Source organism: Mercenaria mercenaria, chromosome 16, assembly GCF_021730395.1.
Source record: "Mercenaria mercenaria strain notata chromosome 16, MADL_Memer_1, whole genome shotgun sequence".
NCBI lineage: Eukaryota > Metazoa > Mollusca > Bivalvia > Venerida > Veneridae > Mercenaria > Mercenaria mercenaria.
The window spans coordinates 64,171,994-64,184,288 of record NC_069376.1 but is presented as its reverse complement, the minus strand read 5'-3'; the positions used below and the strand labels follow the sequence as shown (position 1 = coordinate 64,184,288).

General features: G+C 35.2%; 1 protein-coding gene across 1 annotated transcript in view; it reads left to right on the top strand.

Moving 5' to 3' along the window:
- LOC123539643 (golgin subfamily B member 1-like) overlaps positions 1–12,295 on the top strand; it is a 228,021-nt gene that overhangs the window by 49,817 nt on the left and 165,909 nt on the right. The window lies entirely within an intron of this gene.

Here is a 12,295-nt window from a genome sequence, read left to right as displayed (position 1 = left end):
AGGTCAGGCCCCTACGATCAACCCCCAGCTCCCCTGCCAAATGTCTGTCAGTATTTTAAGCCGCACCTGATCGTCCATAGTCTAATGTACATTCCACTAAATTTATCCTGTATATGATTAATATCAAAACATGGAACAACTTTATGTTTCCGACTTACGTGTAAATTCGGTATTTGTTACATTTATCATAACTAACAAAGACCAGATATGGAATATAACGTGTCAGTACGTAACGTTCTTTGTGCACCACCTTTCACGTTATTTTGTTTACAGCTTTGGTAACTGTGTTGCAAGTCGTTCGAAAGGGTATTCCGGTAATCAGGGCGTGAAGGATATTGCACAATTCGTTACCTCTCGTAAACAGATTCAGTCAAAACAATCCTGCTATTATTTAGCTTGGGTGCGCGCTATGCTTCCAAAGGATCTTAGATTCTATTCAGAAGTCACATCAAAGCTTCCATAGGAATCGCAGATAACCACCGTAATTCAAAAACACCACATGCTTTACTAATTAAGCAAAACATGCTTTGGTACACATTTTCTTATCTATTAATATGTATGATGTTCTGGACAATTTGTTTCACCTGGTTGTAACGTTAATTAGATATACACGATGCATTTTATATGGCTGAGAAATGATGTATGTTAAAAAGTTGTTGACATTTTTAACCATCTAATGTATATAAAATATTACTTGAATAAAGAAGCGGACAGTATATTAAAACTAAATCTGTTTATGAGTGTATGCTACAATATAGGAGAGCCATTCCATGAAAATCAAATTAGAAGGTAGAAATAACAGCAAACTTTTAGCATGGAGGTAGTATAGAGATGGTCTCTATACGACCTCCATGTTTTTAATTAGGTCATATCACGTTTTGTCACTAGTTTTCAAGATCTGTCAAGTTTTTCATTTCTTATTTCTTCATATATTACTATTAAATCTGTGAATGTATTTAGGTAAAAGACTGTAGTATAATAACATTACAATAAATTTCTTTTAAATAGTTGTCCTTGAAGCTATTTGTTGAGTTTACTGAAGTAACGAATTTCTTTTTAATCCCCCGCCACAAGTGATGTGGAGTTATAGGAATGGTCTCCGTCCGTCCTTCCGTCCTTCCGTCCGCCCTTCCGTCATTCCGTCCTTCCGTCCATCTGTCCGTAACACTCGTGTCCGCTCCATATCTCCTAAACCCCTTGGAGGATTTTTATGAAAATTGGGTCAAATGATCACCTCATCAAGTCAATGTGCAGAACCCACGAGTCAGCCTTGTCAGCTCAAGGTCAAGGTCACAACTCAAGGTCAAAGGTTTGAGCCTTCCATTTTGTGTTCGCTCTATATCTCCTAAACCCCTTGAAGGAATTTTATAAAACTTGGGTCAAATGATCACCTCATCAAGACAATTTGCAGAACCTATGAGTCAGCCATGTCAGCTCAAGGTCAAGGTCATAACTTAGGGTGAAAGGTTTGAGCCTTTCATTTTGTGTCCGCTCTATATCTCCTAAACCCCTTGAAGAAATTTTATAAAACTTGGGTCAAATGATCACCTCATCAAGACGATGTGCAGAACCCATAAGTCAGCCATGCCAGCTCGCTCAAGGTCAAGGTCACAACTTAGGGTGAAAGGTTTGAGCCTTCCATTTTGTGTCCGCCCTATATCTCCTAAACTCCTTGAAGGATTTTCATCAAAAGTGGGTCAAATGCTCACCTCATCAAGGCAATGTGCAGAACTTATGAGTCAGCCGTGCTGGCTCAAGGTCAAGGTCACAACTGAAGGTCAAAGGTTTGAGCCTTCCATTTTGTGTCTGCTCTGTATCTCCTCATTCCTTTGAATGATTCATATGAAACTTGGGTCAAATGAACACCTCATCAAGGCGATGTGCAGAACTCATGAATCAGCCATGCCGGCTCAAGGTCAAGGTCAAAACTCAAGGTCAAAGGTTTAAGCCTTTCATTTCGTGTCCGCTCTATATCTCCTAAACCCCTTGAAGGAATTTTATAAAACTTTGGTCAAACGATCACCTCATCAAAACGATGTGCAGAACTTATGAGTCAGCCATGCCGGCTCGAGGTCAAGATCACAACTTAGGGTGAAAGGTGTGAGCCTTCCATTTTGTGTCCACTCTGTATCTTCTAAACCCCTTGAAGGATTTTCATCACATACATTGGAATCAAATGATCATCTCCGCAATAAAGGAACCTGCATGGAGTCCAGACATGTCAACTCAAGGTCAAGGTCACAACTCAAGGTCAAAGGTTTGAGCTCTGTATCTCCTAAACCCCTTGAAGGATTTTCATGAAACTTGGGTCAAATGATCACCTCATCAAGACGTTGTGCAGAATGCATGAGTCAGCCATGTCAGTTCAAGGTCAAAGTCACAGCTAAAGGTCAAAGGTTTACCTTTTCACTATCCATAGCATTGGCGGGGGATTTAGCTGTCTTTCAGACTGCCTTGTGTTTTATTTATTGTTGTTCCATCCCGATCAGTTAAGAAAGCCATTCGATTGTATCATTACACTATTCAATTAAAAAAACAAACTGAAATATTTTCACCAGAAGTTTCAAATATCACGAGAACTGAATATATGTATAGTAGAGAGAATTTATACGAACTAAATCACCACCACTATATACCAGACCAATTACGGCAAAGCGCCTAGCAGTACACACGAACACGCAAATGCCACAGCAAGTCCACTAACCCAATAAGATTAGTTTCGATGCTGCTTTATATACGAACCCGAATTGTACTACACGTTCGTACTGGTTCAGTCGTACTGGCTCAACATTTGCATATATATACTTAAATCTATGTTTTCATGTCTCACAAATCAGTAGTGAAATTTCGGTCTTTTTAACTGATTGGGACCAGAGAAGCTATATTTTCTCTCTCTGAAAGTTTACTGGATCTCGAGGATGCTGGATATTCTGTTGTTGTTGTTGTTTTTGCACTAAGAAACGGACAATTCATGTCTCATGTAGAACAAACCTTGTGCCAGAAAACCTTCAGATTTGGAGTGTTTTAATCAGTCTTATACCTGACTTAATCAGCTATATATATATAAGAAAATGTTATAAAATATTCATTATGAAGGGGATTACAAACCCATGTATGTATCAACATTATATATACATTACATCTGTAAAAATTTTAAAATACTTTGAATGACATCTGGAGACATAGCTATTTGGCAGTTTAAAGTACATCTTGTGGTCCCAGCTTGTCAAAAGCGTTGACGTTCATATAAAGGTGTACCTAAGGGACAATTTTGAGGTACATCTAGATGCCTTACTGAGTTACAGCACAGAGGTACATCTAGAGGTCTATCTTAACGACAACATTCAGACACTTATAGGGGCTTATCATGGAGACAACTTTTAGGCAAATTCAGACAGGTCTAGCTTATCTAGGCAAATCTAGATACCTAACTCACACGTCTTGAGGCATAGCTATGTCATAGTTTTTATGTACATGTAGGGGCCTAACTTAGTGACAGCTCTGAGGAATATTTAGAGATGTAGTTTAATGACAGCATTAAGAAACATATGGAGCTGAACGATGTGTATCTAGATGCCCAGATTTAAGATACCTTTCAAAAATGTATAGGCCCTTATTTCATTTCAAAAAATGATAAGAAAAAAAAATACAAACCTTGTAAACGAAGACATAAAGCGTTATATTCCATCCTAATACGAACCAAATATAATAATCATAAATGACCATCTATTAGAGCATGCATACTAAAAAGTCTGGAACGTTAAAGTTGTTTCCAAGAGAACCGACCTCAGCATAGCAATGCAGCGTTGATATGTTCTAAGAATCCATCATGATATAAAAAGCGTCATACAATGTATTTATACTTAACGCAATGTATATTTGTAACTTCAGTGCAATTAACGGACGAAAGCATGCATGAACAAAAATATGTTTACAGGAAATAGGGAAGTGATAATAGAGAACATAATCTCAGCAAACTAGAAATGATAAAACCAACTGGATTTCAGGTTAAAGTTAACGTAGACAATGCTTTTTTAATTGTTTTATTTTCATATACATTGATCACTGAATACAGAGGCTTGCCCTTGCCATCGATAATGTTAGGTTATTAGCTTTGTATCGAGAAATATGCACGTGTTCTGCAGCAGAAATTTAGGAGCGTAATATTATTCTGCTAAAGATCTGGTAATAACATTATATAAGTGGTTATGAGACGATTTACTTTACAAGAACCTTGTGAAATCAAAATTTTATTCGCTAGTATAGACGTGTTTATTCAAAGAAAAAAGACAGAAATAACAATAAGGTATTTTATATTTTATGTTGAATACATTTAGTACATTTCTTTCTTTATATAAGGATGAATAGTTGTATTTGACAGAAAAATCTTTCCGTGAACTTTATCTATTTGTTCTTTAGACTTTTTAAGAATAAAGTTCATTTCAATCCATCACTGACAATTACAGGCATATCTCTTTCAAAACGTAAATAAAACTCTGCAGTTCCTAGCATTTCTTTTTTATCGGATCTGCTTCTGAATCAGGTCTGTTAACTTTCGATAGCAGGATAATAACCAATTTCATTGAAATTTGTAAATTTTGCATTTCAGAAAAGATATTCACAGTCTGGTAATGAAAATTTATGTTTTCATTGACGACAAGAATTGGCACATTTTCTGAATTGATTGCCTTTTTTTCGCACCTGAGAAAACAGCGGAATAATTGATGATTCAAATCGAGTATAAAGATGTTTAAGGTTTGCTAACTAGTAAGTTCTGCAAGCACAAAGAATTTAAAGTGTTTTTTTTTAGTGTTATTCAATAGTGGTATATCTCGCTCTTTGACTCAGATGCAACTACTTACTTATTCTTAAATATGATTTAGCTATGATAGGTTGAGTGAAAGAAATATACAATATTTTTTCTTCGTTTGGCATGTCCACTTCATAATATACATGAGGCATATCTGGCAGCACCAACAAGCAAAACAAATCAGTATCATTATGTCCATATAAGTACTTGGAGTTTTTGTGGAAAAAAACAAAAAGGAAACAAACAAAACAAAACAACACACAAACAGCAGAATGTCTACTATCCGTAATCATATTGTGCTGAGCTATCAGCATAGTGTACATGTTTCTACAACCTTAGTGATAGCACGAGTGTTGCAATAAGAACTCAGTTTTATTTGCAGCGCAGTATCTAGTATTTTTTAACTTTTACCCTGCTGAATTTCTAAAATGGACTAGTCCATCATTCAGTTTGGGCAGTGCCACTTCTTATTATTATTCAAAGGTGTGTTCACTGAAAATTTACTGACTAAATAGCGGACAGTGCAGACCATGATCAGACTGCACGGATGTGCAGGCTGATCTTGGTCTGCACTGGCCGCAAAGGCAAAATCACTTGCTGCCAAGGAAAGAGCGTTTCAAAAAGCAACCAACAGAAGCAACAATAGTCGCACCTGTTGCCCTTTTAGCACTTAACACTTTAATGTATTAGAATAAACAGATAACGGTAATAAAACTGCAATCTAACAGCAATGAAATGATATATCAGCAAGATGTTTCTTACAAGTTGTATTGAATTTCTCATGCTATGCCGTTAGATGAACTGATTGTGAGGTTTGTTTTGGAGATAAGAGAGCAGTGAAGACATTAATGTCATGTGTTTATTTAGAAACAGACTGACACATTTACCTATAAATGATACAAATTAAACAGCTCTTGATTCGTTAAAGGTATCAAACACACTGTTAATATGGATATATTATGCTTTGTGCTTGCCCTTGCTAAAGCTCAAAGAGACCTTTTTGCATGTCATAAATGTTGATTTTTAATTCTTTGAATCACAAAAAGTAGACTCACTGAAACCGTTAGAAACAGTTCCGACAAGGTTTCTCGCCCAGAAAGCCAGTGGCTTTATCAGAGCAAAGTAATTAAGTTCATCTTTGTTAACATGTCATGCGAGGTGTTAATAAGTATGTTATTGCTTGTACAGAATGAATTGTTTTAGTTTAGAAGGATTTGTATGGTGGAATTGTGAGATAGAAAGAAGTGCCTATTTTCTAAACATCACATATTCACTATGAGTCTAACAATAAATGCAGAAATTGTTGTCAGAAGTTATGGAACGTATTACTGTATTTTCATATATTACTTCATAAAAACAACTAATCTAATTGTTATACTATAGTCTTAAGAGAACAAAATGTAGCTTTCACATTTTCAACTTGAAGATCTGTATGTTACAAATGAATACACAGTTATATGTACATTGAGCATTTCATCTAACTAAACAGAAGCTGCATGCCTCCTAACAAATTCCCATTCATTTGTTTTGATCGCGAAGCAAAATATATTCATACGTTAATTGGACTTACGCCTTAACCAATTTCCATCACCGCCGGTTTCTGCGCAATTACTTCCAAAATACAAACATACATTTATCTAATTAACGCAGCTTGGAAAAGCTGCCGGACGTATATACAGATATAATATCATACCTATATGATCAATTTAGAAAACAGCACGTGTTTTTATTATGTTGTTTATGCTCTAATAGCTACATTTGTTCCAAGATGTAATAATCTATATGTAGGAATATCATGTTACGTGTGGTCCAACATTGTTACTGAGTACATATAACTAGAATATTACATACGCAATGATAAATGTACATTTTCTTTCATGTTATGAAGCAATCCAGCAGGGTGTTTCTACACAAGCAGTCCAGCTGGGTGGTGCTGCCCAGGTAGCTACATGTGCCTGAAATAATTACCGGAGTGGCACATGAGGACTTCCTCTATAATTATCAGCTAAAATGTTGCTATGTTGCTAACGAAAGTCATATGACCCACAAGCCAACGGTGTGTTCAGCCAGGGTTAATATATGTATCATAATCCTTGCTAAAGTGTATATATGATACATTTGCAAGTGCAAAACAAAAGCGAACTGGTGCGAACAAAATGTATATTGCCAGAATCTCTGTTTTCCTTACGCTCATGATTTTAGATTGATTTATAATTAGATAACATTTCCAAAATAGAAAATAAAATCTTTGCTCTCAAAATGCTTAACTAAAGTCCCAACACTTATATCATGTTATGGTCACAGTAGATTCTTTAATATAATTTTTTTCTTGCATACGCATATGTCAATATCTTAAAAGCTATCCGAGCTGTTTGGAGCATGTCAGTTTAAAATATTAACTGTCTGAAATGCAAATAGTATGGATAAATAAAAGGCCTGTTTAGCAGGAATTCACCTTCCGTTTTACTTAATGCGCACCACAGTCTTCTGAATCCGGCCCATTAAGCTCAATAGGAAGAGCGCAGATCTACGAATCGGGGGCCGAAAAATCGTTATAATTATGTTTTGCAGATTTGATTGTCATCATATTCTTGTGATGTAAAAATAGCAAAACGTCAGTTACTAGATACGTTGTGTCTCTTGCAGAAATGCAAAATTTTCGTTGTTCTTTGTTTCCGTATAAATGTAGATACAATTACAGTGTGTAATGTGTGCAATCAAAGGTTAATAAACATGCATGAAAACGATAACAACATTCCCTGTTCTTGTTGATATATAAATGTATCCTGCTTACGTGCACTTCTACACTGTCATGATTTTATAATGCATGCTATCACGATAAAATGTAAAACGCCAATGCATAACAAAAATAATACGTTTTCAAGTGGTGAATATGTCTGTTACAAATTTGTAAATGTAGAAATCATACTGTAAAAACAAAAAGAAATGTAGCTGATACTGTATCAGGTGGTCGGTTCGGATGATTAACTAATAGTAGGAGGCATTCTAGTGATTACTATCATTTGCCCCTTGTAGGTTCGAGTCTCACTCGGGCCGTTGAATTCTTTATGTGAGGAAGCCATTCTAAGCTGGCTTACTGATGGTCGGTGTTTCACCCAGGTGCCCGCCCATGATAAAATAATGTAAGGACTGACACTTTGTGGGTCTTCCTCCACCAGCAAAGCTGGAATGTCGCCATATGACCTACAATTGTGTCGGTGCGACGTTAAACAGAACAAAAAATACAAAAAACCAACAACAAAGCAACAAAAAAAACAAGTGATTAATTTCTTCCTGTTTTGAAACGTACGAATCATTTTACAATTTTTATTGAACTTTTAGAGATTTTGTCTTAAGGTGATGTCCAGCGATGTTGTTTTTGTTTGTGTCATCATGTCATAGTTGTCTATGTATTTCATACGTTTTCCTGTCCTAGAGGTTGGTAATCCTGTTCGTTATTTGTGTTCATTTTTATGTTTAATTCATTGTTTCATTGGACGCATAAATGGTAAGTATGACCCTGAATGACTGACAGAATTTGAACAAGGTTAGACCTCTAGTTTTTCATTTAAACAATAGCGGTCTTACCCCAATACACCAGTTTGTAAATTTATGGATTATGGTATAGAGAGGGGCTACTTACACTACTGTACAGGGCATGCCAACCAAATGAAGGAATTAATAATGTATTAATATATAAATTAATGCTTTCGCATCGTATAATTATCTGTAAGGACAATCTGAATAAACATAACAAACCAGTAATGAAGTTAATAAGCAACTGCAACTGGCTTTCAAAAACTATTTGTGATAAGATTGTCTGGAATTTAATAGCCTTAATGCCAAATACCTATTTCTATTCTAGCAATTGAATATGCACCAACACGTCTAAGTATATAATTACCAATTTATTCTAATGTAATACGGATATCTGGTTCCAACTGTTTTCTGGAAACATAGATAAAATCTTACGCCTTGGTCTAGTTAGTTACAGAGTTGGAATCAATAGAATTTTTTTTCTTAGTTTAACAGTTTTTCACCGTGAATCTTCTTGTGTATGTGATGTTAATCAATCAATCAAACCAACAAGCGCTTCACCATAATACAAGCTGTATGCTTGCATTCAAAAAAGTTCTTTTTTCATCATGATTCTAGGAAAATATGCACAATCCAACAAACAAACAAGCATTTATTTAGGAGTCTAGCTGTATGTATGCATTCAAGCAGTTAAACAAACAAGCTTTCCACCATGATCCTAGCAGTATGCATGCAATCTATCGATAAAAAACAAACAAAAAGGATTTGCTCGATGACCAAAAAAGAAATATGCAGCGGAAAAACAACAGCAATGCAATTTGGCCAAGGAATATTGCAGTGGGCCAGTAATAGATGCACGTGCCCATTAACTTCCCATTTAACATCTCAGTTATCTATTGCTTTTTGTTCTTCTCATTAATTTTGACGGTTTAGTTAGCTTGTTTAATTACAACTGCACGAAATGTTTGTACTGCCAATCAATCATGACGTTGTTGAGACATATCTCTTTCGCTCAGCGTCAAGACAATTTTAACTTGCTTTTACAATTTTGAAATTTCATTCAATTTCTGAACTATATCAGATCGTAGAAAAATGTTATACCTCTTTCAGTTCCATACCAAATTGACGTCAGATATATCATTCTTTCATTTTAAATTGTATCATGTACTGTTAACTATGACAGTGTGATAGTAAGCATTATAAAATGTATGCTGTTTACTACGGCGGTGTGATAATAAGAATAATGTATGGTTCTCTGTAAGAGCGTGATAATTAGCATAATATACTGTTTACTATGACAGTATCATCACCAGCATGGTAATGTTATAATAAGCAAAATGGTTTCAATACTATGACAGTGCGGTAATAAGCGTAATTTACTGTTTCCTTTGGCAATATGATAATATGCATAATGCAATGTTTACTTCGGAAGTGTGATAATTAGAGGTTAATACACGACAGAGCCGGGCCGGGAGGTGATAATCGGCCCAGAAAATGAATAATGGCCCGAGGGCTTTAGCCTTCGGGCCATTATGAATTTCGGGCCGATTATCACCTCCCAGCCAGGCTCTTGCGTGTATTAATGTCTTTAATACATATATTTTGTTGCACTACTCAAGGAAGGTAGAATTACAACTCCTGTCGCTAGATTTCAATGGCTAAATAGTTTGGGGTAGATCTACTCTTGTCTCAAAATTTGTGTTTGTTCGTAGCCGGAAGCAATTTGGGGTCATAAGTGAGTGTACTACAGTAAACTTATTCTTGCACATTAAGACAAATTATATCTACAGAATTTCTTGTCGGTCAGAAGCTAAAAGTAAATTCGTAGATCTAATGTATCTATCAAACTCATCAAATCGCCATTCTAAAAATGTGGAACAACAAATACCTACTTTGAGCCAGTTCATGAAAGAAAAACAAGAACAAAAAACTGCGATTTTATTACTAGCTAGATATCTAGATCTATGTTTATGAAAAGCAGTCATGCATTTTCACTGAGAAGAAACCCGCAACATCGTCGAAAGTGGTGCGAATCATGCTGTTTTCCAACGCATACTCAAACAATGTTGAAACTCGGAACTCAGGTTCCAAAGTAAGTATGTGCATGTCATGTTTTATTTAAGAAATAATATATCTCATCCAGTGATTTGTCGTTGAATAAATCATTGTTTGGAGTTCAGATGCGAAGGAATTATATCACGAGGACGCAGCCCGAGTGATATAATAATACGCATCTGAACGACAAACAATGATTTATTCAAGAGCAAATCACTAAATGAGATATATTATTTCGATTCTAACACGTTACCAAGGATTTTTAAGTACATCCTTGACGACATTCATTAAATATTTGCCCGTTTTCAACCGGTTTCTTTTCCAGCGCGCCACTATGCCGTTTGACGCCATGACGTAATAATTGTGACGTCAGAACAGTGATTTGTTGTATAATAATTCACTGTTTTCTGCCTTCTTTGTTTAATAGAAAAATGAATCGGATCGTGTTAGAATACTTATTTTAAGCTAAGAATTGTAATTCTGCGATAAACAACTGTGACAGATCATTATGACGTCTATGATGACGTTTTATGTAGCTATTGGTTTCACGCGCACGTGTTCACCGGGCGGATTATGATTATGAGTTTTCGGCCCGGGCCGATAAGCGATAATCAGTGCTTGAAAGAAATAACCTGCTGAAAACACATTTATTTTTGTTACTATATATAGTAACATATGTATTAATATGCATAATACACGGTTTCCTTTGGCAATGTGATAATATGCATATTATACTGTTTCCTTTAGCAGTGTGATAATATGCATAAGACACGGTTTCCTTTGGCAATGTGATAATATGCATATTATACTGTTGTTTTTTTTTCCTTTGGCAATGTGATAATATGCATATTATACTGTTTCCTTTAGCAGTGTGATAATATGCATAAGACACGTTTCCTTTGGCAATGTGATAAATACATATATACTGTTGTTTTTTTTTGGCATGTGATAGTATGATATATACTGTTTCCTTAGCAGTGTGATAGTAGCATGATACGGTATCTTTAGCAGTGTGATAATATGCATATTATACTGTTGTTTTTTTTTGGCAATGTGATAGTATGCATATTATACTGTTTCCTTTAGCAGTGTGATAGTATGCATGATACACGGTTTCCTTTAGCAGTGTGATAATATGCATATTATACTGTTGTTTTTTTTTTTTGGCAATGTGATAGTATGCATATTATACTGTTTCCTTTAGCAGTGTGATAATATGCATAATATACTGTTTTTTTTTTTTTTGGCAATGTGATAGTATGCATAATATACTGTTTCCTTTAGCAGTGTGATAATATGCATAATATACTGTTTTTTTTTTTTTTTTTGGCAATGTGATAGTATGCATGATATACTGTTTCCTTTAGCAGTGTGATAAGATACAGAATGTACGGTTTTCTTTTGGCAGTGTGATACTATGAATAATGTACTGTTTCCTATGGCAGTATGATTATAAGCATTCTGTACGCTATACTGTGATGTAATTCGAGATATGATTAGTAACAGAAATCATTCCAAGCAGTGTTTATGTATTCGTAATCAGCACATAAAGAAAAGAAAAGTCCGGTCATATTGAAATTGTAAGTTTGCACATGTAAACTGATATGCCCTGATTCCGCTTTCAGTGCATTATTAAACTATTATCATGCTGTGACCTTTAGGTCCGTGAATTGTACATTTGTTGTCTTTGATGGTCATTATCTCGCCATTAATTCGCCATTACTTCAAGCGTATTTTGGGTTTGTTTAATTAGTAAGACACGAAATGCATTGTTTTTGTATAAGAAAGTATGGAATGTTTTCAATTTTGTCTTTTTTTTTCACAGTTCTCCTACCTGACGGTTTCAAATATGTTAATCGAAAATTGACAAATCGCCAAATTCAGTTTTACTAA